This window comes from Sinohyriopsis cumingii, chromosome 1 (genome assembly GCF_028554795.1).
Source record: "Sinohyriopsis cumingii isolate HCF-2022 chromosome 1, ASM2855479v2, whole genome shotgun sequence".
NCBI classification, from domain to species: domain Eukaryota; kingdom Metazoa; phylum Mollusca; class Bivalvia; order Unionida; family Unionidae; genus Sinohyriopsis; species Sinohyriopsis cumingii.
In genome coordinates, this window is record NC_142961.1 from 122,781,637 (window position 1) to 122,809,601 (window position 27,965).

Consider the following 27,965-nt stretch of genomic DNA (forward strand, 5'->3'; position numbering starts at 1 on the left):
GGAACTTCTCACTTGTGCAATATAGTTCATCTGCAAATGTTTACATGTGGTGCATTAATACAAATATGTTAATGAGGACTGTAGCATGACTGTGTCATCCGAAGTACAAACTTTTTATGCGTAAGCAAAAAAAATAACATGAAACGTTGCATGGTATTGAGATATTATCACATTTAATATTTGGATGTTAGTTGAAATTAACAATAAATAGTTAATATTTATTACAAGAAAATATTTCATTTTCATCAGTTCTAATTAGAAAATTATATTGTAAATAATGAAACGATACACCTCTGTTGTGGCATATAGGCTATTATTATACCGAAAAGTTACATGTAGCATGAGTGTCCATGCTTGGGTTATTCACGGGTAATTAGTGATCTGTGTCACTACCATATGTAACTCTCCTTTTTGTTGGAGGAGGTGAAACTGTTTGTGACATACTTGTGTTGTCCTTAAAATTGATTGTAAATTTACCCCCGTGTTAAAAAGACCCTCCAAATACGGACCCTAGCGGATAACCATTTGCTAAATTTTCAAGTTCATGGATTCTTTGGAAAAAATTCTGTCTTGGAAATATGGCAAGTGCTACAGTGAAATTTGCTTATGGACTAATGTGTTGACGGATAAACGATTCCTTCTGGCTGGTATGTGCATTATATGCCATTAAATATTGTAGGCATATTTTTGATTCAACTGGGGCACAATCGAGATGCTTTACAAAATTAGAATAAAGCGTGTTTGACATATATATCTGGCTATTACTAAGTTTTCCGTAGTTGTTGAAGAGGGTTGGGAGGCTATTAAGTGTATAGGTATATAGTCTGTGTGCATGGATCAGTGTTTTATGTCATTTCACACAGCATTGAGGATGTTATCCTATCTGTAGCACAGTCAATCTTTAGGTCAGCGTCATTAAATGTAGCTAACAGTGATACTGACCTGAAAATGTACTGAGCTAGGCCTGCATATACGACAAAATTTACCATGCTGTGTGGAACGAGCTAGCATAATACCAAAAAGCTCGACATCATATGCGTGTGTGTCTTTGACTCTCTCGAATTGTTTTTGTATGGTGTGTTCTCAAAGATTGATTGACCTTAAGTTACTATGTTTTTGTTATATATTTGTTGTTGTTGTTTGATTTTTGAACAACTACGTCAGGCACAGCAGAAGACCACAAGGGTTTCTTTTTTTAAAAGTATTTCTGAGCACGTCGACTGGTCTGAGATGACTAGACTGAGGTAAGAAAAGTAACATTAGGAAAACAACTAGATTTCTGTGTCGCATGGGTGAGAAATAGTATGTCATGGCGTTTTGATTAAAACTACGAAATTATGATTAAGCAAAATTTCATTTAATCTTATACCTTGACCAGTCATTAGTGATTAATCCTATTATACAGGCTTATCTGCATTATCTATATAGCTTTCAAACGTTATATTAATTATCTATCTTACATTCCGTCTATGTAAACAATATTACATATCCTTATGTCTAATTCACATTTCCATGTAAACATATTATAGCTCTTTAAGGTCACTGATCAAGAAACAACACTAACCCAGTAATATCTTAAAGTCGGCAGTGTCAAGTACTGTGCTGGAAAACAATGGAAAATACAACATCAACAGATACTGGCAATGACATTTCATATTTCGAGAAGAGTTTACAATATCATGACAATAACACAACTAGCAAAGGTTCTGATGCGATATTAGATTATGAAATGTTGAATGAGGGTCTGGATCTGAACAGGATTGTTTTTAATCCGAGGGCATTGAGTAAGGAACAAATTTACTCAGAAGAAAGTAATGTGGAAGAAATGGAAGAAAAACTTCGAGAATCACCGGACAAATACATCATATGTACGATATATATTGAGACTCCAAATCACGCGTTCTGCATCCCAGTTGAATCCAGGAAGAATGTAAAGAGAATTGAAATCACCGGAAGATCCAAAGCAGGTCAGACCTTCACAGGGGATGAAGTTTTTGTGGAAATACTGAATGCAGGACACGAAAACCAACACCCAGAGAAAATGTATGGAAAAGTTTTAAGACGTGTCAATTGTCATCGTTTCAAAGAGATGAGGCGTCCAGTGTTTGTCTGCGTTCTTGATAATCACGCTGGGCATGTAATGATACCACTGTGCAAGACTATTCCTAAGATTCATATTTATAACAGTCACGCGAAAGAAGAAAGTCCACACAAAAATAATAAGAACGTTGTAGATGTCTACCGTTACAATAGTGAGCAAAAGAAACTCGTTTTCGAACGACTTCAATTTGTTCCTGATGAAAACAGAGACAGTTTTGTTTTTATCGTGGCCTTTCTAACATGGAGCAGACATTACCAGTATCCTCTTGGAGCAGCCGTTCAAGTTTTGACTAATGGATCCACGGACATTAATACGAGTTTAAAGGTATTAGATGCAATGTATGGAGTCCCGAATATATATGGAAAACAGACAGTGGAACATGTAAAGGATATTTTATCCAACTGTGACCGAAGTCAAAACTGTGAGAGCGACGGAGATAGAGTCAATTATTCACATCTTCACGCTTTTACTGTTGATCCCGTTAATGCTACAGCCATGGATGACGCACTGAGCATTGAAATCAACGAAGATCGAGATTGCGTGGGCGTTCATGTTACAGATATAACTACAGTCATAAAGAAAAATGATCGCACCGATGTGGATGCTCAGAAGAGGGTTACTACTTTCTATCCAAACATAGGAAAACCACGACGACTGCTACCCGAACCTCTCAGCGAAAATATATTCAGCTTATTACCCAACCAGAAAAGGAACTGTCTGTCAGTATTCTTTTATTTCGATAAAGATGGCAAAATGATTGGCTCCCCAAACATGTGCAAGACTATTATCCAGTCTCGTGTACAGCTTTCATACAACCAGGTGCAGAAAATATTGGAGGGTAAAGCGAATAAATTTGATTCTACTATAACCATGTACGTACAGCGACTTTTTAAAATCGCCACAGAGCTCCGGAAGAAACGGCTGGACAATGCTATGTTCGCCATCAGGATGAAGGACTCTGACACATTTGAAGCACACTTTTTAGTCGAGGAGTTCATGATACAGACAAACAAATATGTCGCTGAAAAGCTTTTGAAGGTATACCCAAAACAGGTTCCTTTATTATGCCAGGATTCTCCATCAAAATCCGACATAGAAAACTGGTACAGCGAATACGAAGGGATCGTAGATGTATTACTTTCTGTGCAAGATAGGTTACTTATGGAGGATAAAACACCGTCATTTAAAAATTGCCTTGGCAGTCCAGATGACCGAGTGGTTCACATATCTGATGCGTTCTTATCTGTCTTATGTACAAATTATGAGATAGACATTGAAAAGGCTAGTAAACTGATGAAAATTGACGAGTTCCATCCATTGCAATTCATTGCTCTTCACGAATGGTTGTCAATACAAAATAAGGCAACTTATATATGTTCATCAAAAGTGCAAGATATACCAGTGGATGCAAAATGCTTCATCACTAAGGTGTATCCTTATACACACTTCACATCACCGATACGACGTTATGTAGATATGGTCGTACATAGAATGGTACACTGCATGCTACGAAACGAGCAAAGCTGCTATACACAGCAAGACATTGAGAGGGTCTGCTGTAGCATCAACGAAAAAATATTCAGGGCTGAAATTTACGAAGAGAAATGTCAATCATTGATTGTTGCTGAGAGTCTGAGATCTCACCCTTAGCTATGCACGTGCGTAATTATGGGTGTATCTGATGAGGGTATTACTCTAATCACATATGATCTGGTCGAGTTTAAAACGTTTCTTCTGCCATTTAAACTTTTAGATATCACCACAAGTGCAGCTGTTACAAAGGATGAAAAGACTAAAAGAAATATAGTCACAGTAGAATGGAGAAAACGACTTTATGATCGCCACTACACTCCCCATAGACTGCCTTATCTAGACTACACCAAAGCAAGACAAATTGACCCCCACAAAGAGCTCGTTTTTGTCCCTGCGAAAGACTGGGCAACTGGACTCGATAAATTGGTCCTTAACAGACCGGATGAACTTACACAAGTGCTCAGAGATATAGCAAATCGTGTTCATCATTCGCATATACCTGATCGTGAAAATATCGTCAACGACGTAAGTACGGAGGACTTCCGCAATCGGGAAGCAGTGGCACCATACGCATCCTTTAGTAAAACCTTTTCTTACGGCCAGATAGTCACGGTACAGATATCAGCAGATTTTCAAAGGGGACTTTTGACACCACGCCCTCAGATCTTTGAAATGACTAAAACTATACACTTCTGCTTGCATCATACCGATGATCCTGTGAAGTGGCTCTATCGTTACTCAAAACTACGTACCATCCCGAAGTATAAACTTGTGGATGAATATAAAAGACGGTGGATTCCGCTTGTGTTGATGGAAGCCGCTGTATCTGCGGTGACTGAGGAGGGCTCATTCATTATTAACAACCTTTCAGTCCAATTCACAAAAGATTTCGATGGATTTCGCGGCAGGTTTAAAATCCCATTAAAATTCTGCCGAGTCAGAAATATTGTATTAGACAGGAGAGATTACGTGACCGACGATGATGAGTTGGATGGCAGAATGAGAAAGCCTGTAGTAAATAAGTCCCGTGATTGGTTGTGTGTTCGATCCAAGGTGACGACTTTTGAAAATCAGAACATTGACACTGACACTCACAATTATTGGTATTGGATTGCTCATGGTGAGGTTGCATCGGTTGAGACCGAAACTGCAGAAATGGAGTGTTATGGACACTCTACCAGTGCAACCCATGGAACATTGAATACAAGACAATTTGTATCGGTTGACTTTGAATTGCACCCTGATACTCCAGACATTCCAACTAGTTCGGGAGGAACCTGTCGTTTGCCATGCAGCGTAGAAATGTTAATCAAATCTGATGTTGATAGGTAAGTTGAAGGTATCCTTAAAAAAATGAAAAGTGCTAGTGCGGCTCTTGAGAAGTCATTACTTTAATTTGAGAAGTAAAAACTATGCCTTACTTTCCTCTTAGAAATTTTAATTTAAAACACGTATTACTTTTATCTTTCAAAAATTAAACTTCTAGATGTTTACTATTTAATGCTAATAAAGATGCGGGGAAACAGACAAATTGCATGCTTCAAGAGATTTAGAAAGCCAATTAGAATCGTTTTAAATCAATTTATTTTTGAATTATGTATAAAGTTTCATTAGATATCGTATCTTTTAATTTAACTGCACTTATTAACTCTTGTAAATAAAACTCGTTCTACAACACACACACACACACACACACACACACACACACACACACAGATGTGTTTCATCCCGGATATAATATTTGTATCCTGGAACTAATATTTTCCTAATCTGGATGTTTGTTAAAACTTGCACGAAGTTATGTTCTAAAGCAATATTGCATCACTGAGTTGGTAATATTTAATAGCTTCATAAACGGTTTTTAATAATTTATCAATTCGGATTTGACATTTTTACATAAAAATTATAGTTAAGTTTGAGAAAGCGAATAAATGGCAGGAAAATGTCAGTTGTTCTGATTTAATGATTCAGCCAGATATTTTTATATATATATTATGTCCTGTTACTTTATGGAAAAAAGTTACGTTTATAATTGGCATTGTTTATGAAGTTAACTTATTACAACAGGAGAACAGAGTCCTGTCTTCATGTTTTAGACGATGCCAGTGTACTAGCAAAGGCGATTGCCCTCGGCAAGATGATTCCAATGTTAGGTACGTAGATGTACATGGTAATGTACATGCTCTGAACAGTAATCGACATTCTTTTATTCTTTAATTTCCATTGAAAATAGTTAACATAACTGACGCAGAACCTTACTCATTTTCTCTATACTGTGCACGAATATCCAATATTTTTAGTACGAAATATATATATCTTTACAAATTAAAATCCGTACTGCTAAAGTTTTAGCTCAAAGCGATTTTTTTCCGATGAGATCTTCAACAAGGATTCAATAGCGCCATATAAGAAGCTTGCAAACCAAAAGTGCTCATCCGGGTATTTCAGTCTATTCAATGGAAATGCATTCACAAAGTTCAATCTAAAATGGAAATATACTGACAAGAGAAATATTGAATAATGCGGATTTGAACAATAAGCGAAGTTGCCTTAAAGAAATATCTTCAGTTTCTTCTACTTCACTATTTAAACAACCGTGTGAAAGTTTCTGACCTTCCAGTGTATCTAGTTCCACTCACTGGTAGCTAATAATAATAATAATAATAATAATAATATTATTATTATTATTATTATTATTATTATTATTATTATTATTATAAATATTTAATAAGCAACTTTCATACACTGATTGGATCTTTTCCTCTTTATTCTGGTACCGCTCTGGTGGCCTAGTGGTTAGGGCGTCCGCCTCGGACGCGGGAGGTCGTGGGTTCGATCCCCGGCCGAGTCATACCAAAGACTTACAAAAACGGTACTAACAGCTGCCTCGCTTGGCGCTCAGCATTAAGAGGTTAGTGTTAGGACTGGTCGGCCCGGTGTCAGGATAATGTGACTGGGTGGGACATCATGCTACATGTCTGCGGCATGATGCCCCAGTGCTAGACATCACTATAAACTGCCACATTGCAGACATCGTAGCGATATGACTGAAAAATTGTTAAAGCTACGTTAAAAATCCAAATCACATCACACATTACATCTTTATTCTGGTTATATCTGCAATGTAAAAGCTGAAAGCTACAAAAGTTAACACCGCTAAAATTCGAGCTGACCGATACACGCATGCTTACTGACAGCATGGTTAAAAGGGAACTTCTTTTTCGAAAGTGCTGTTTCGGACTTATCTATAATGTCTTCTCAGTATTGTAAATGCCTTAGAGACTTTGGTCTGTTATTGGAATATAGTTGATTTTGATTCTTTTTAATTTCCACTTTTGTTACTTTTTCGATTTAGTTTGTTTCAGATAATGTTTTTATGATGTGGCATCGGATAATTGACTGTCTGGCGCCTGTGTGTGTTTTGTTCATGTTCAATCTTTGTTTCTTGTTAAAAAAAATTGTACATATAGGCACAAAGAAGAAATTGTTTTGCAACAACCTTTTTAGTAGATCTGAAGGGATGTCTGTGGATGTGTGTATGCGTGATTCTGTTAGATTCAAACAAAAATGGCACTTTCCTTGTCGTTACAGATCCAGAACATAGTCGGGTATCAGATTTGAGTGCAAGAGAAGTACCTTTTTCATCTTTGAACAGAAACAATCAGAATCAAAATGAAGCCATTGACAAAGCCCTTTCATCAGCGTTTTCATTGATTCAAGGTCCACCGGGTACGTTTCCTGAAACGAGGCAGCGTTACTGCAGATCTTTAAAAATTGTATTATGCAGGTGTATTGTATTATTTGATATAGTTATGTTGGGATCATCGGGTAGGAAATTTTGCCAGTTACCGGTTCCGGGCACCAGATAGGGAATTAACCGGATGGTCGGGTATTTCCGGGTAGCACAAATCCCATAATCGTCTTGGTGGTAAGCCCAGGTCACCATTCCTGCCTAGTTTAAAATTATTGTGGGGTAATTTTTTTCATGGTGACAAAGGTTATATAGCTATTTGTGTTCATATACAACACTGTTTTATGATGTTCTTGTAACTGTGTTGAATTATGTGATTCTCACTAGCTGCAAGTCACACATTAATTATTATATTCGTTGTGTAATTTGGTTTGCTGGAGGACCGTTTTTACCTATGATCGCGGATGCACACATGCAAGACCAATATGTTCAATTTTTTAAGATACATTTGTTCTCCAAATTACATTATTAAATTATGGAATTATGTCTTAATATGATAGTATAAATTTCGACCATGAAAGATTGAATATTAGTATATTCATGCTTATAGCAAACGTTTTCCGTAACAAAACTCTATGAAGCAATAAAAAGAGTGAGAAGCGACAAGCTTGTAAAATTCAACAAATAATTTATTTTCGTTGAATACAGAGCGAATATGTAAAAATAAGAACGTACGGCATTGTGAATTTGCGAATTAAGTTCCAGACAATAATTCTAGAATTGCAGACGCAAGTCCTAATGATTTACGTTCTGAATAAACTTTAGTGGAAATCCTAATAAAATGCAATGCTGAAAGTGCTGATGTGGCTGTGGTGGCCCGGTCTTTATGTGATGTACCAACAGTCTTTTGTTGGATCGTAATATTACAATAAAAATAAGTCTTTATTTGAACTTTCACTGTTTTTCCGTGAATAAATAAGTTAAATAAATAAAATTCCAGCCCAAATGAACTACTGGACAAGCAACAATAGTATATTTGATTCTGCTGAGATCTTAAAACACGATTACATAATATTTCAAGTAGCAAGATTGCATAGTCATTTAGTTGACCTCATGTCACAACTAACACTATTACCTAATGGAAAATTTCAATCTGGAAGGTGCAAGATGTTTAGAAGATAAAAGCTTAGTTAAAATTGGAAGGTCTATTACTAAAATTATCATACAGAATGTGGAGTACATCATATTGGCTGATGATGATGATCATATTGGCCAAATATATTTATACGGGAATTCCAATAACCTGGACCCTGACCCAAATAAATATGTTGACTTCTATTAATAATTATCGCAGTATTAAACCCATACACACGGAGAATAGTTTAGCTACGTATTAGTTGTTTACAGAATATAAAGAGGTCAATGATTTGGGTCAAGTAGAAAACGAATTTGTTTTTGGACAAGGTCAAGTCCAACATACAATATTAAATTACAATAGAAGATAATGTCATATAAAAAAATAGGAAGCTAACAAACAATGCAAATTAAACATACATAACATATTATTATTATTATTATTATCATTATTATTTTCCACACGATAGTGCTTAATTTGCATTTAATCAATTAATACACATCAGATGTAATCTTTCAAAATATTTGTGAGAGAATGATTTATGATGTGAATTAACTTGCATTTCAAAATCTTTGTTGAAAGCATTTTAGTTCTCTTCTGCACATTTTTTATTTGAGACCCTTTTGTTGGTACAATATCCACACAAAGTTATTTTACAAAGCTTGGATGGTTTATTCAGGTTGATATCAGTATTCATTCCATTGTCATTTGTATTTACGTCCAATAATGTTCTTGTAGGTACAGGAAAGTCTTATACTGCCATCAAGTTGATATACCTGTTTAGCAAGATCAATTCCCAAGTAAAGAAGAAGGAACAAGTTCTTTTTTGCGGACCATCTAACAAGTCGGTAGATAATATTGCGAGTAAGTATAATCACTGCGATGCTTCATTACACCCATTGCCTGTATTCACCAAGGATATTTAAACTCGTACTTAAACTCACGCTCAAAACACACATATATATGCTATATCCTGTCTTCATGTACCAGAGTTAATACATTTTTTCTCCAATGGAGTTCTTACAGATTAAACTTCTTTGTGTGCTTTCAGATAAATCTCACCGGTAATACCTGAAAATGTATGTATTTTTGATCAAAGGTAGTTAAATCTGGTAAAAGCTGTATCCATCGATATTTTGTACAACAACAGTACAGCAGCATAAACATGATCTCACGCGAATCCTTATTTAGTACTGACTTACATTGTCCGTCATCTTTACCAAAAAGCTGTGCTATCTTATTATCTATAGTAAATAGCAAAACCATAAGCTGTTTGTCATACAATGGTACGTATCACGTGTTATCTTGTGGGAACACAAATTGATGAAGATGTAAAAGTAATTTTGAGTGTTGCTAACTTAAAAAAGCAATTAATAAGATTTGTCTCCAATTTGAATGTTAGTTCATCTGTTTTTTAAGAAGTAAGTTTGCAGCATTTTTTATTTTTTACATTTGTTTTTGCAAGTGGGATAGCTATTCCGATGCGTGTATGCAGGATTTAGAGAAAGTAGTTGGGTATCAACTAGGCACATGTATTATTCTGTTATTTCCTGTCATACAGTTTGGATGAGAGATAATCTTAAAGCCGATTGTCCAGACATTGTCCGACTGTACGGTCGTTCTATTGAGGCCTTGGAATACCCTATACCAGGAGCAGTGTTTACATCCAGACGCTCAATGCGAGATCTAAAAGCAGCTCAGAATCTACATGATGTATCTGTCCATCAATTAATAAGAAAAGATGATAAACCATTCGCTGAACAGATTAAAGAGTTTGATCGCAAATTCTCCATGAAGGACTACATTCCCCATTACGAGGAAGTTTTAGAATACAAATCACTGATTAGCAAGGCAACAGTGGAAGAGCTTCAACAGCATGATATCATCTTGTGCACGACAGGTGTTGCTACGAGCCCAAAATTGCTGATGGGTAATTGAAAATATTTCTAAAGGGTTTATTGCATGGTCAATAATATAAGATGCGAAAAATATATGATACTGTGGTTTATTACTAACATTACTCGTAGCCAGCAAATACAATTTTGTTTAAATGCGTGATTTCGGACTCTTGGCTCTTATCTTTGTAAAACTGAATAATAACGGTTTATTTCATTAAACAAGTTTTACTGTTTTCAAGAATTGTCCTCAGTGTAAAACAAAAACTACTAGAATTTAAAGAAGAAAATACAAATATTTAAGAAATGTCCGCTGTACAAGTCAGTTGTATTATGTATCTTCAGGTTTAAAACTAAAGAGATAAGAAAAACTATATTTATTAATGAAAATCTAGTGGGCCTGTAATGTGTATTTAAGGCTCTGATTTGCTTTGAACGGTGTTAAATCTAGTACACTCAATTTATAACGAAATCGGAAATAACGAAGTATGGGATAAAATGGAACACATCTAAAAGTCCTTTCCGGTATATAGTATAAAATATTTTATTGATCATAGCAACATTTGGATCTAACAGTATGATTTTAGGGTCTCTTGGGTTTCCATTTGTCCAAATCTGCATGTACCGATTATATTCAGCTAGACCTGCCGATCCAATGTATAGCCTACACAATTCTCTTGCCTAATCGAATGAACCACTTCGTTTCCTTCATAAGCTGATTCAGCACTTAAAGGTTTTATTTAATTGACGTACTGTTTATTGTAGACATATTTTAACAAAGTGTGCCGTGTTTTGTATTATTATCTACAGGGACCAATATATACCAGCTGATAATTGACGAAGCTGGAACGTGTCAAGAGCCTCAGTGCATGGCTCCTATAATAGCCAACAAACCTAAGCAAGTGGTATTGATTGGAGATCACAAGCAATTACAGCCAATCATCAAATGCAGAGCGGCAGCAAAGTTGGGGATGATCAAGTCCCTGTTTGAAAGATATGCCGAGGATCTGAAACTCACCAATTATGAAAGGAACGTACAATTTACGTTTCTGAATACACAGTACCGAATGGCAAGTACAAATTTCATTGTCAGATCGGTCGATTATATTTTGACTTATTCATCTCTAATTCATATTAAGATATTTTTTGAACACTGCTTTGCAAAAGATTATTAATACATTAAACCGAACATGAGATTAAGTTTTGTCCAAAGTCAGTAGAGAATTTGTTTTAAATAATAGCTGTATCATTTATACTCACAGTAAACAATATAAAAGCAATTCGTTTCCTTAAGTTTGTAAACTCCAGTTTGCTTATATCCGTCTTATGTTGCAAAGTTAATTTCTAGGCAACTTGGAGAACATCTGTATGAAGTGATTTAATGTATTAGCTATGTTCCAAATAAAAAATTGAAAGGTTGCCGTGTTAAGTCAGTCTCTAGTATTTTGTACCTTACTAACACATCATTTAAAGAACGTTACAATATCGAAGAAACTTTGGAGTATTTATACAGCACTGTCAAACAGTCTGTATCTTCGTCAGTTGCATATTAGTTTCCTCTTGGTATTTGTTTTTCGGGTCACTTGCTATCTTATTATAATATCATTGTGAGCATTCTAAAAATTGAGACTCTACTGCTTTTCCATTCTTTTCACTATGATGCTGATAAAATAAGCGCAGAAATAAGCTGGAACAAATGGGTAAATAGATTTGAAAATTGGATCGAAAATAACGTACAAATAAAGATAAACAATTTTCAAACATGCAAACAAAACGCAGAAAAGTAACGATCATCTTGCCGAGGAATAGACTACCGAAGATGCAGACAAACCATTTTACCGATATTTTAGGGCCGGCTGCAGATCCCAGTATCACTGGTCCCGCTACCTGACCGCATGCGTTACTTTATTTTAACTCGTGTCAAGTTTAATTGCTGCAAGGTTCACAAGTAACTCTTTATGTCACAACTTTCAGCTTTAAATCAACTCTTTTCAGCTATATATATTTACTGCCAAACGTATTTATATACAAATATATATATATATATATATATATATATATATATATATATATATATATATATATATATATATATATATATATATATATATACGTTTGGCAGTAAATTTGGGATAGCTAGGTTATATTAGACATTATTGATTATTGTAGGTATATGTTTTGTACTATATGATGTTGCTACGATGTATGTTAATTGATAATCACTACAACGACGAGATTTAAAAAGTTCGTAGCTTTCTTTCTTCTGCGAACATTCACTGATATAACTTGAAGACATATGTAATTATAAAGTCCATGATGATGAAATGGTAATAATTTTATTTTATTTCTATGCTATATTTGGAATATCATCCGCACGCCTTTGTTTCGATATAGTGATACATAATATTTTGCAACTAAAGATAGAAAAAAATACAATATCACATTAACTTCTACATTCAGCATCGACTCACTTTAAGATCAATCAATAAAACCGCTTTCCAAAAAATCTAATCTAATTACAAGTTTTTCGAAAATTATTTGGCATTTAACTTGAAATAAGCAAGCAAATACGGTTATTATTGTACATGGTTCAGGTTTGTTAATTTTAATATGTACATGACCAACCCCTCTATGACACCACTTCACTTAAATAAGACCTCATAATTATTTAATTGCAGCTAGGCTACTATGTTACTAATTATGACTATCCATTCCGACATTTCTCTTAAATGGCAAACCTTGTTTCAAGTGTTATTGCACTTACATGAGCTATTTTATAATATATAATATACACTTTTTGAAAGCTAAGAAATGAATATTATTGTTTTCCTAACAAAGGTATATATACTGAGTAAAATCAATACATTTTTCCTATTTAAGTGAAATTTTGATTTTGGTTTCCCTTTTCTGAACAACACAGTTTAAATGACATCATGAACACGTAACTTTAACATGCCATCTCTATATTCCATTAACGTGTGCACAATGATTGTATCCATATTTATTTCACGGAGAGGTCTCAATGTTCAGACATACCTAGAGTGCTAAAAGCTTTGCAGTTGTACAAGAATCCTGCGTAGTTCGAACCTTAAAAGCGTTTATGGTATTCAATACTCCTGAATTCTTTAATCGAACTTTATCAGTATTTTATAATGCCATTATCCGAACAATAAGTCTCTTGGCAACAAGTCCTTGCATATGTGCACCCAAGGCAAAATGTCGTTTATGGAATGTCATCCTTTCAAAAGCAAATTGATGTGCGCTAGATCTCCCTACGAGACGATTGCAACGACTGTACGGGCCCTAAGTTTCAATTCCTTCAAGGTTTAAACCAGGAGGCCAGCTCAGGTCCCAATCAGAATCCCCGCTTATAATTCCTCAACGCCCAAAGAGGAGGCTTACTGGGGAAAGTTGGCCAGTAAACACTAAAGCCCCATGCAGAAACCAGCGGTCAAATCTCAGTGGGTGAGGGAGGTACAGACCACCTACCTGCCGTCTGAAGACCTCTTGTCCCCGATAAAACTTTACCTTAAGTTCCCAGACCATAGTGGAATGTACCACCACAGATTGTCTGGGCATGATGCTGCCCCTGATAGTCTCACAAAACGGGAAATATATTTTATGTTTCTCCTAAGAGTTCGAGCGATTCTGCCACATACATGCAGTAAACCTCATCATCCATACGTCTTCATCCTCCAATAACTGGCATAACAGGTCTGAGGAAATTGCGGACGTTAGTGGAGGGGGTGGAACCGACGCTACGGATTCATCAGCGCACCCGTTCAGTTCCAATATAATGAAGACAACGTTGGTTTCCTGAATTCTCTTTCAATAAGGAACACGAATGTTTCCTACTGAGTGCCTTCGTGGAGAAGGTGACGTGGGAAACGTGTTGTCATTACTAAACGCCTCGTAGTGAGAGGGTGATTAGACGTACCCTACTAGTAAAGATTCTGTGCAAACGAGAACGTTTCCCATCCATTCAACACCGTCCAGGGGGAGAGTATCGGTCCCTCTCATTTCTGTTAGTCCCCGCCGGAGATGACGAAACGGGTCCGCCGTCTGTAATATATGCCATACATTGAAGACACTTATGGCGCCATCAGAGGGACGGAATTGTCTATTTTCCAGATATGGTTTCCCCACATCTGTAGGGATTAAAAACCGATATAGGGAAGGAATGTGATGCTGATCTAATTCGTATCCATAGCGTGTCGAGTACATCTCACTAACCACATCAATATTAACCTGTAACATAGAACCTGATGGTATCAACTCCTTTCCCCAGACTAATATTTGGACCAATTTATGGTGACCGATGTTGGAGGCCCGTGGCAAGTGACCTGTACCCGTTGACCAGTCACCAGACAAAGACGAGTCCAGTTATGACGGTCTGGTGGAAAATCCAACAGAGTTTTGGAGCGAAAACGCCGCCCGGATTTCTCAGGAAAGCACATTTAGCTAGCTATGTTCACCAAGATACTGCTCTTAAAAGGGTGTTGCTCCTCCTTCACAGCTGTGGGCCTTTTTGGTGTGTTTTTCCTCCCTAGGGAAGGACATATTATTCATAACGAATCAGCACTGAAGACATCGAATCATCGGGTCTTGTGATACTTCCGAATTACAGAATCATTTTTCTTGCCCCAAAGGTGAATGATCCAAACCTTCTCTGGTTAGACAGGAGATCTCCCGATGAGGATGGGGAGAATGGGAGATCTTTCATCCTCCATTTATTAGTGCAGCGACTTTCGTCCATGCCTCACACTTCATTTGACTAAATGCACAGATCGGACAATGGTCTGTGGGTACACACCATCAGCAGGCTAAGACGTTAAGGTAAGTGTCCCAGGGAGACTTTTTATACACACAGTTTCCCATCCCAGCTATATGATGCTCCGAAAGATAACAATTTTGCGTAAAACATATCCGGATCTAAAAGGGGAAGACAATGTTTACTCTGCCATCTGAACAATAAAGGGGAATACAGATAAGCATTGGTAAGCAAGCTAGTAGCAAAAGAAGCTAAATTTAACACAACCCCTCTTCCCGGATAGCACTCGATTATATCAAGGAACGAGAACACTAGAACTCGATGAAACCAAACCATCGGAGGCTGCTAAAAATACGTTTTAAAAACGAGAACTAAGTCAACCTTCTATCAGCGTTGTGTGTCGTGTCCGAAACGAGAATAGGAACTAGTATGCAGGTTGTGACGTATGAGTTAAATTAGGATTTTGTTCGATTCGATACTCTCGGAAAATAATGCAAAGCTGTAGTAGCATGTGGTATATTACTACTATTCAAAAGTTTCTATGCTCATCGAAATAGGGGAGCTGAAATTGTATTCTGTAAGTTATCACACAACTATCGCTAGATAGCGAAATTCCTACCGACTACAAGTACGACATCCATTTCACTGTTGTCTTTTGATAACTTCGTGTGAACAAACGATTACCGGGGAGTATGTAAATTTCGTTGCTGCAACTTCAACTATGGGCGATATAGTTGGAAGAAGGTAATATTTTAACCTTGTCGAGACATAACACGTTTAAAAGCTATTACTGGTTTCATACGAAATGCCTATATGATCGGAACATCAATTTCGATCAAAGTCAGGAAATCAGCAATGTGAATAAGTAACTAATGTTCCATTTCAAAGACATATAATAATGTGGATATAGCCTTGTGTTCACAACAGGACTGTGTGGCAGTGCAGTAACTTGCAAATGAAGACCACAAATAATCACTGGAAGAAAAACCTTTTTGAGATCAAAAGTTGTTTCCTGTCGTAAATAAAAGATTGAAATTGTGTAAACAAACAAGCTGGAGGCCAATTGTGTGTCGTGGCTGAAAACAAATAGCACCGTTAAATGTGTCGAAGACACTCATCCAAAATATGGTAGTGTTTAGGGAATATATTTCTGAAGACCACTTCCATCTGGGTACAATCTTTTGGTAATTTCAAAACAAATACTCAAGATAGCCGGTTGTGGAAACATTTTAAGCCCGTATCTTTTCAGACTTAAATACAGATATTGAGAATGTATTGTCAAATTTAGGATAGGCAATTATTATAAACCCACAACGGGTATCCATTTAACACACATACTTACAGGAAAATATTGTTTTTACTTATAGACGAATAATATCAAGATGGCCACGAGCCAACGCTCAGGCGGACTCATTCAATAAATCATGAAAAATGTGCGTGCTGAACATGTTGAAAGGAATACTGCGAAAAAACATGTATGTCTTTAGGACAATATCATGATACTCCACTACAATCACCTGGGTTTATTTCATTTCGACTAATGTTTTTTTTTAATTGTAAACTACATAATGAACTTCCTTAGATATCTACTGCGAAACGTAAGCAAAAATGGGCAATACTATGCTTAAAGAGAACATGTCGATATCAAAAAGCAAATATGCTGAGAAAGCAAGTCCGAACAACATTATACCTAAACAACGTATGACGAAGTAATTGTGTTAGTCCCATTGACATGAATGTAAGCTATGCAGTTCTAGTAAAGCATGGCTCCAAGCATCAAAACATGACTCCTGTATTCAGCCCGAGACAACATATAGTAACTTGAATGAAAGTCAATGTGATTGTATAGAAAGTGTCATTCAACCCGGAAGTGGTCAAATTGTAAGTAAGTACACTTCCTGATTGTTAAATCTTCTTTCGGTCAAAAGGAAGAAGATAAATAACATTGAATAAAACCCGATAAATGCAAGAACGAAAAATCCACTCTGTAGATGGCTTCATAAAATCATCCAGAACAGGCACCAGTTCTACGACATAAGTTACCACAAAGGTCATGTCACCCGTTGCTTCTGATATGTACATGCTCCATGTACTAATACAGGTCATAAAGTACGCTTTCTAATCATGTCTATTTTATTTTCCATACCTAAGCACCAAATTCTGTCGGAATTAGTTAAATGTCATTTGGCTTTCGGGTGACGTCATAATCATTCGTCTATTAAAAAGTCAACTTCTGCTTCCCCAGATATGGAAAGAAAACATTTACTGCCTATAGTTCATAATTGAGGACCCAGTTATATATTTTCCTTACAGAGCTTATCAGCTAAACATCTCAATCATTATGTCATCTAATTTATTATGCAGCAGAAATAACCTCATTTCGACAATTATGTTTGCCCTTATCGATGCAAAGCACAAATAAAATGAGGGAAGTTAAAAGTTCAGATGCGTTGGCATGAATATAAATAATCAAGCTTCACTGCTTATGTAATAAGGTTGTGAGTTTACTACTTTACGGTTCAAGCAAAAGTGTACTAAATACTACCAATTGTCACATTTTATTTTCATGTTATTTAAATTACGCCAAGTGATACCGAGACATAACCGACACTTTCAAAGCTGATTGAAAGTGTAACTACTACAATGACCTAACAATTTACTGTCTTAGTTATCGATATCGGTGAAAGGCATATAAAAAACATATCTAAGCTTCCAACGTATGCCACCCTTTTTCTTAAATACCAGCATCCACAGCTGTGTGAATTTCCTTCGGACGAATTCTATGACAAGGAACTGGAGACCGCAGAGTCTGTGTTGGTACGAGAAGAAACACTTCCGTCTCTTAGACTGTGGCCAGTTTCTAATGTGCCTCACGTTTTCTGTCACGTTGAAGGGAGGGAGGAAATGCTGACTGTTTCGACAGAAGAGGGAAATGAAAAGTCTAGAAGTAATCCTGAAGAGGTGAAACAAGTGGTACGTACATGACAGTTGGTCCTTTTTAAATGAATAGCTTAGGGCAATAATAAAACTATCAATACAAAAGAGGAAAGTCAATATTTTGTGATAAAATCTACAAAATATTGACTTCATGAAATTTAATTGGAGGTGAAATATTTGTTCTCTTAAATCGGTTTTTGTTCAAATGTTGGCCTATTTATATCAGCAATCGCTATATTCCGTTACTATTTAATTTCGACCTAAGCATTGTCCTTATTCAGCATCAGCTTGCCACAAGGGACGGTGGTTGGCTAGGGCAAATCAGAAAAAGTTTCAGCAAGTTTGGCAACATTTGACCTGTACGATGTTAACGTAATAAACGATTTGTTCTGAATCGGGTTATCCGCCTTCCGAATACAAAAACGCTTGAACACACTCATCATTCTTAAATCACATTTCCATTTAAAATTTCTGAAAAGGAGAATCACTCATTTTGTACAGAAGGGTCATGGATTCTGTAATTCCGGAATGCAGATAATATTGTAGACAAAACTGAAGTGCTATATAGCTAGGCATGTCTTTATATCTAATGTTTTACTCCAGGCAAATCTGAATGATTCATTTTGTCACTTTGAAAGTTTTTTGTTCAACTAAAGGCTAAATCGACAAATGTAAATTGAGAATATTGATCCGTGAGTGTGATTATAAATAATCTAATAGAGTTGCCTTTGAATGGGTGTAATTATGAATAATTTAATTCTCTAATAAAGTTGCCTTTGAATGGATGTAATTATGAATCATTTAATTCTCTAATAAAGTTGCCTCTGAACGGGTGTAATTATGAATCATTTAATTCTCTAATACATTTGCACTTTGCGTGAACGTTCCATTTGTCTTAAAATCATAAAAAAATTTCTTCTGACAGAAAACGCTTTGTAATTTTTATCATAGATACGAATGTGAAAGTGAAGGCAGGAACACCGTTACAGCTCATGACAAAAGATCTATATATATTTGACTTGTAGGAACGGTGCGGAGAAAAATGCAGTTAACATCAACATTCATCTTATTTCAATCTTTGCAACAACGTTGCATAGTTACAACTGGCTGAAATATGTATTCAAAGGTAACCTCAATGTACTCTTTCTTGTAGGTGAAGATCTTCAAACATATGGTTAAAGAGGAAAAAGTTGATGTAAAGAACATCAATGTTATTTCTCAATACAACGCACAATGCCACGCTTTGAGGCAAAAGCTCAAAAAGTATGAAAATTTCACAGTCAACACCGTTGTGGCAAGTCAAGGTATCTACTTAGAGGATTTTATCATATTTCACTGCAATAAGAAACCGTTGAATACCATGGCGGACGTTATAACATTGCGAGTTCCTTGATCATTAGAGAATGAGTTGAATGCATACTGTTCGAATGGCTTAGAATTATTACATGCCATGAAGGAGAAAATTTAACAAAAATATTTTTCACCCTGTTTATATTAATAAATTTTACATGCTGCACCGGATACCATTCAGGATGCTATTTGAAATCAAATATGACTGGTCCATAGCTTTTTATCTGATGGATGGTGTACATGACTGTAAAACAGAAATGCAGGGTTAGTTCCTGGACAATGGATATAATTTGTTATAATCCCGTAAACGTTTATCCGGCAAATTATTGAAGCACCATCGGAAAATTGTCTAAATGAAGAGAACATTTGAATACCAGTATACATGTACCTTAGAGACCTGACTGTGCTGCCTAAATTTATTTTCTTATTTCCCAGGGTCATACTTACTTCAAGACTGGTTTAATTACTAAATGATGATGTGAGATCAAAACATAAATACTGTAAATCTTTTAAACCAAATTTTAAAGGATTTTGCATGGCCCGCAAGTATTCTACTCGCTGTTGTTCTTGCACAGATAACTAAAATTACTGTTAAAGCGTAAGCTATCCAGATAATTAAAACCGATGATCAATCCCATAATTCAATGGCTGACTGTGTGATTCATATTGATAACATCCACATACAAATATATATCTCACTAATCCTAACCAGGTGAATCATGCATGTCATTTGATGATGGGATCCAACTGTTGGGTAGGGGATGGGATTTGTCAATATACCAGCAGGTTGATGTCATATATAAACAAATGATGTATACGATTGATGAACCAATACGTATTTTTTAGGTGGAGAGTGGGACTACCTCATCTTCAGTACAGTCAGGTCGTTACCAGCTCATGAGATAGAAGCAACCCCTTCGTTGGGATGGTGTGCTCAGAACCTTGGCTTCATAATAGACCGTCACCAGATAAACGTCGCACTTACTAGGGCCAAAAGAGGACTTATTATTGTTGGTAAGGTGTCCTAATTTCTAACCACATTAACAGATCATACATCTATTCGTATGTTAGGTAAACTTCACGAAGTGCATTTGTGATCTTTTCTGTCAATATAAATGATATGCAGTAAAGCATCACTATGCAAGAATTTTTCTTCCTCAGTACCAACCCCCCCCCCTTCCATTACAGATATAAAAATAAATGACCCCGCATTCACCTCCAAGCTCAATAATTAGAAGAAGAATCCAAATTCCAAAGTATTAATTTACCTTCCTGTCCTCTACAATACTTCGGTCCCTGTCCTAAGTGATGTTGGAGTGTGTGTGTGCAACATTACATTCAGATAAATAGGACTTCATGCTTCATCTCTAAATTTAAAAACAATTATGAATATACTATCATATGAAGTATCTGTATCGATTGTTTGATGATGTCAACGAAAGCTGCGATGATATTCAGGTAGAAGTAGTACCGTTACATACTTTAATCTTATGAAAAAAAGTTGCATTGCTAGATCGTAATAATGTAACTTTGTTTTCATCGAAACATTTTCCCTTACATTTAGGAAACAAGAACTTGTTGATGTGTGATGGCGTTTGGAAGAAGTTAGTGCAACAGTATGAGGCCTTCAACTGCGTTGTGTCATCTCTGGAATTTCCAACAAGGTCCAGGCCGACCTCAGTGTAGCATGAACCAGAAAAGAATAACCGCCAATAGGCTGCTTAGTATTTATTTAGATATTTACAAACTAGATTTTTTTCACGCGGTCTTTACCCATACAACATACATGGGTACAATCTTGTTTCACCATACATGTATTTTTAAAAATCAACTGTATCATGCATGACTTTCATACTAATAGATTCGAAATTGTCTGTTGAATATTGTAAGCCACCAGGACAGTATAGGACAAGATTCCTTCTAAGTCACAGTTTTGTTAAATTAGTATATTTAATCTTATACGACGTGCATAATCAGATATTCGATTAACGTTCGTTGAATATTGACTGAATGTAAAACGAGAGGAAGACAGAAGGAACGATTACTTAGACTTACGGTGAAGTTTTCGTTTATGTGTTTACGACTTCAATGTTAATTCATTGACTGAACGTCGAAGTGAGCACTAATGACTTGTAAGTGCGTTCTGTACACAAAAAACGATGCGTGAAAAATATATTGGTACATTTTATGAAATATTTAACCTTGCTTGTAGCAAGCGTAAATTATGTCTGCACCGGTTGCATGATTGTGATTATATGTGACATAATAATTTAAAAGAACGAGTTAATGACGCTGGAGGTTTCAAATTATGGACATCACTCCAGGCGGATACTTGAGGTGGCTTCTATTGCCAGTTCAAGTTATTGCCAATATCATATTTGTATTCACTTATAATCCTATCATCAGAAGGTCTTTGAAATCGCACAATTTCTGGGTTACTCTTCACATTGTATTCAACAAGAGTTCGACACCTATCTATGTCTGTCATATTTAATTTGTAGCTGTTCTCTCCATGATTATTTGTAATCTTTAAATGTATTTTGTAATATACCTTAGTAAAAAATCAGGTTCATGGTGCACATGATCAGAGACATTGATTTTGTAAACAATATAATACACAGCTAATACATTTTTAATACAGATTAAATATTAGGATCATTATCAATGGAGGTAAAATGTTTATTTACTTATGTCATGTATATTTAATTTTTATTGTTTGGTCGCTTCTTTCTCCATGATTATTTGTTATATTTAAGTGCATTTTGTAATATACCTTAGTCAAAAATCAAGTTCATGGTGCACAAGACCAGAGACGTTGATTTTGTAAACAACATCATACACAGCTAATACATTTTTAATACAGATTAAATATTAGGATCATTCTTAATGGAGGTAAAAATGTTTATCTTAATCTGAGTCTAGGACAGTGGAATTCACCAATGGATAAACTTTGTGTACCAGATGTTTTTCATGCTCTTTGTTATAATTTTAGTAATAGACCTTATCTTTTTGACGTCTTAGAATGTTCTAGATTTTTTATGTAATGTTATTTACTTGAAACAGTACCCGTTCTGATCTTAACATCTTGAAAGAAACTCATTCAGTTATGTTTAGATTTGCATTATGTAAGGGTTGTTTATTCAAAATATTATTTATTGGAAATACATAGTGCTCATCAATCACATTCTTGGACTGGAATATTAATTTGGAGTTATAGTGAATTCAGAAGAATTTTTTTAAAAAATCATTTTATTGTGATGCATTATAAGACTGTTAGAACAGCATCACACTTCAGGCCACATGCGCATTAGCGAATTTGAGACTACATACACATCAACACATTCAATGGAACGTATTTGGAATAACACTGGAATTCAATTGGAATTTTATACATTTGGATTTGTGATAGAACTTGTATGACTATTTTGGATTTAATTCACAATATTGTAAGTTATTTTTTTCACTTTTTACTCAGGGGAAATAAATTATTTGTTGAATGTTAACACTTCATAAATATAATGTATCAAATTTAATTATTTTTTGTCAAAGTCAGATTGAACATTATTGTCACGGACTTGAAATCAATTCAGTTCAGTAACAAACCAACTGACCTGAATGTTAGAAATGACTATTTAAACACATCACTAACACAGTCCCAGAGATTTCATCTGTTACCGGTCAGTCTAAGTCATTGTGAGTATTATTCCCACCTAGCTGACACACTCAATTCAATTCAGCATTATCATAATTCAGCTCAGTGTTGTATGAATGCATCTGAATATTATTATTGTCCATATATATTCAGTCACACAGGTACTATGTTATTCCGAATGTTAAAGTCTTAAAAGAGTTCTCCTTCTTGAGTTAGTATTTACCAACTTACAATCAACTCATCACTCCTCTGTACCATAGTCGCTAAATAAGCGACTCTGCTATCTGGTGATTTATTATCCAATTTTGGATATTGTCCCTGCGCCGACCAACTCTGTGGTCAAGTGTGTATGCTACGAGGAACAAGTAAGTCCCAAACATATGGACCCATTACTTTGTTATTTTACATGACTTACTGATGTCAGTCTAATACATCTCTTGGAAGTAATTTCAAACTAAGCATAATTCTTTCAAAAAGTGTGTTAATAATGTGTTTTAGTATTGCGCAATATTTCCGATGCTTATCGGAGCACTTCCATTGTCAAATCTTCATTTTCGGAGGTGCGTGGTTTTGCACGTTGTAAAGCATTTCAATTTCGGAAGTAAGTAAATCTTACTTATAGTTCGCAATCCCATAATGCTTCAAAAGAAATTGTTTTTTTTTTTAAATCCTCGAAACACATTAAGTTTTTCAAGTCATATTTTACATCAGTAGTAAACTGTACTGCAATTGAAGTCAAACATAGTCGGTCTTGTTAATATTTCACAAATCATGTCGGTCTTGTGTAAGATTTCGCTAAAATTCTTTTTCCAAAATGGTATTAACAAAATGAATGCATACGACATTTGTACTAACCATGACTTTGTCTAAACTTATCACATACAGACCTACACGTCAGCATAATGGTGATATTTTGGACATTGTTTAACTGCTAAAGGTACAATATGGTTATGATGTGCAACTTTACTGATGCATTTGTCAACAAATGAACCTCCACCCACCATTCGTTACGAAACGGGCATACTCAGTAATATTAACTGGACTGCATTTTGCTGGTACAGAGTCTGGTGGTAGCGGTGGGACATATATTTTAATTCTTAGATCCAAGGTTTTAAACTCTGGTTTAGAGTAAGTTGAAAATACCTGGACACGTGGTTACACAGAAGGTGTCTTGGTAGAGATATTTGTCGAGGGACACTGTATATAGTGCAACCAATAGTAATTTTTTAAAATCTCTCTTGCGTTAACGTTTATGAGTAATATATCTAGGACAGTATGGAATTTGAAGACGGTATTACAATGGCACGGGCCCAGTCGAAATATGGATACGCTATTACATTGACAGGCCCAGTCCGAATGTGGAGGTGGTATTACAATCGCAAGCCTATCGGGCCCAAGTGGCATAAAGTGGAAATATATCGGGTGGGGTGTGTAGCATGATTCAATCCCGAATGTCACAGGTTAGTGAAAGCATCCAGAAAATGCGTACTGAGTGTGTTTGACAGATAAATTTAACAGCAGCCCAATACATTTGCCAACATTACAGAATCTTGGAAATATTTCCATTGGGTCAAATATTCATGATTCTGTATTTTCAGTTTCGAGTACTTCACATACATTATATATATTTAATATTTCTTATTACACATTGTACATTGCATAGTGTTCATGTATATTCTCAACCAGAAGCACTAGGCTACCTGGAAATAATTGAAGACAAAATTAGTTTCATGCTGGCTGTATCGCAAAAATCCACAGTGTTATGGGCTAGACTATGCATTTCATGTATAAATGACTTAGGAACAACAATTTTCTTGTTCCCTGACCACTCATCACCAGCAGGTACATCAGGTGGTCTCCATTTTCTCTCAAGGACCTCATTTTTCACATAGTAATAAACTGGTACTTGTCCGACATCAATTTCTGAAACCAAGTCTTGTGTCTTCTCTGAGGAATAGTACTTAGGTGCCTATAACTCACATTAAGATGTGATGCATGCATATAAAGTAGCTGTTACTTTCTGCTCAGATATCTTACAACTACAGTCAGAAATTGCCTAGTGATTTCTGTTAACATAGTTATGAATCTCTCTCTGTGCTGAATTATTAATTCATTTAAATTATGGAATTTACCTATCTATTGTTCGAAGGCACATATATTAGGGGTAGCAGGCCAAATTTAAAATTTCATCTCGGGTTCATAAATACCAAGGTTTTGTGAAGGGAAGGTCACAGCATCAGAAGGAACAAATTAGGGAATAAAATATAATCCTTTTCATGGTGTTTTGCTCATAACAAGTGGAAACAACTTTTTGTATTGCCCGCAAAAAAGAACAAATTCTCCAAAAAGTGAGCATTTTTGTACAGTGTATATTTTGAATACAGATTCAGTAATGGAATGGGGTTTTTCGTGTGGATTAATTCTTGAAAATGTCACTAGGGTATATAATCAGACTTTTTGAACATAATTTACACATGCATGTGGTATATTAAAGGAAATGTGTCTCTGCCTACCCAGAATTTACAGTTTTAATACCTCAGAATTTGCAACTACGAGTGTATGTTCAATCAAAAACCCATATTGTGTGAAAAGCTTGTCTTTATTCATGTTTTATCCATGTGAAATAGAAAAACAAAAGTGATTGGCAAATAAATCTATAACAATAATGTAACAAGACAATCCAGGTATTTGTTCCTTATGACTGCCGACCTGTATGATAATGTTGGTTTTAGACTAATTCATCGTACAATATTCCTTTTATGAATGCCTCTTTATATTAAATATTTAATTTTCTCTAATATTTTCTATGAAAAGTTAAACACAGGACTGTATATATTTTTTATCTATGTATTGTGCTTTATTGCATAGGTGTATTATGCTGATACTTTTTATGTCATGACAATAATAACTTATTATTTAAACTGGATCCAATAATGATGAAATCACACGTGAAGATGTTTATTAGAGGGAGGGATGAGTACACTTAAAACCTTGAACAGTTTTTTTTTTAAATTATGTGGTGTTGGGTCTTTTTCTTCTAACAGAAAACAATCACATCTTTAGAATATACTTGTAAACATTTGTATTAATCTTTTTAACTACTACATTAATTTCATACCCAAATGTATCAAGCAAGTTCGGTACTATATTGTAGCAGTAATAATACAAATTGAGCTGGTTCCTGGTATTGGTAGTAACGTTATTTATATTCAGTATGATATATTTTTATAATTGCTGCCAAAGGAGTCTGATGTTTTATCAGTGATATACCATACAATCAGTCATCTTATCTATACTATAAATATCGCTTCATATATGGATGAATACGATTTTAAATAATAAATTGTAGTTTCTAGCTTGATATATATGGAAAAAAAGCATCTCTTAATTGTATGGAAGTGTTCTTTATGTTTAGATATAGAAAATATATATTCTTTCTGTTAGAATTTATTTTCTTATATAATGAAATATGTTCATATGTTTTTAGCATATAGCTATGCTACAGTATATGCTTTGTACGTGATGTGCTTGTTTCAAGTCATTTGCTTCTTGCTGTTGTATTGTAATTGGAGATTTAAAATGAAATTGGAGATATGAGATACTTGTCACGACAACTAGTGACAATACTTGCTGGCTACTGCATAATCATCCATGCCATAAATATATAAGAATTCTGCATAATTTGAACATTTACCTATATATATATATATATATATATATATATATATATATATATATATATATATATATATATATATATATATATATATATATATATACATGCCACTGTAAACTGCAGGTTAATTTCATTGGGATGAGAGAATAAACAGAATCTTCATCTCTGTAATGTTCTCTCTCTCTCTCGTGAATAAACAAGAAAGAGAAAGTATGGCCTTGATGTGCAGTTATGTGCAATTCGCTTAAACCATACGAAGTCTTTACTGATACAAAAAGCAGAATTTGCATTGCACTCTAAAATAATAAACATGGTCTAAATTGATACCATTGTAAATGAGAATATATAAACAAATTAGGGCCTTAAACCTTGCTTGTAAATGTCTACCCTATTCTGCCACCATGCAGAAACGGTAAATTAAACCCACAAAATATCCAAATAAAAATGGGGTGGGAAGGGCAGCGGAAATATAACATTGTGTAAATACATCTAATTGTATACAATTTGAAACATTTAATTTATTTTGTGCTTCTTGCAGGCCACCTCTCTTCCGAATGTTAATACTCTGAGAAATCAGCAGACTGCAATGTCGCAATACAATTCCATTGATATATTAAATGAGTTGCCCATACATGCCGTAAAGTGGTACAACCTCTTTTTGCTAGGGTCAGGGGAGTAGTCGTATTGTGATGTTATCACAATGAGGCCATTTTATGATAACTTCCGTGATGCTAACTTTGCAACGTGCTTTATGCTACATTATTATCATGCGTTTAGAATGTGCAGTCTGGGGAACTTTTGATATAACAAGTTTACATATAATATTCAAATTTGTAATAACTGACATAGCGTTTGCCATACGACAAAAAAAAAAGGATTAAATTCAGTAGTTAGCATCTTGCAAGATAAAATTACGCAGAATGAAAGAAGATCTAAGTACTTGCAAGTAGCCATTTACAGCTTGCATCAATGAAGAATAGAAAATTCAAGACATAATTATGAATGTAGCACTTGCAGGCAGGCACTGACAATAATGCAGGCGGAAAGTAGCACTTGCAAACTGCCACGTACAATTTGCATGAAGGAAGAATATAATATGCATGGATAGAATTATGAAAGCAGCACTTGCAAGCAGCCATTTACAATAATGCACCAAGAAAGATTAGAAAATACATGCATAGAATAATGGCGGTAATCCCCCTTCATACCCTATGATGTGGCCTA

At 35.3% G+C, this 27,965-nt stretch overlaps 1 pseudogene across 1 annotated transcript; it reads left to right on the top strand.

Moving 5' to 3' along the window:
- Positions 1-1,298: 1,298 nt before the first annotated feature.
- Positions 1,299-26,458, top strand: LOC149807784 (3'-5' exoribonuclease HELZ2-like; annotated as a pseudogene). Its single transcript, XR_016421468.1, has 10 exons — positions 1,299-4,962; positions 5,702-5,787; positions 7,226-7,363; positions 9,199-9,324; positions 10,022-10,390; positions 11,166-11,515; positions 17,785-18,099; positions 19,217-19,367; positions 20,260-20,427; positions 20,978-26,458. The product of XR_016421468.1 is annotated as a 3'-5' exoribonuclease HELZ2-like (transcript).
- Positions 26,459-27,965: the final 1,507 nt, after the last annotated feature.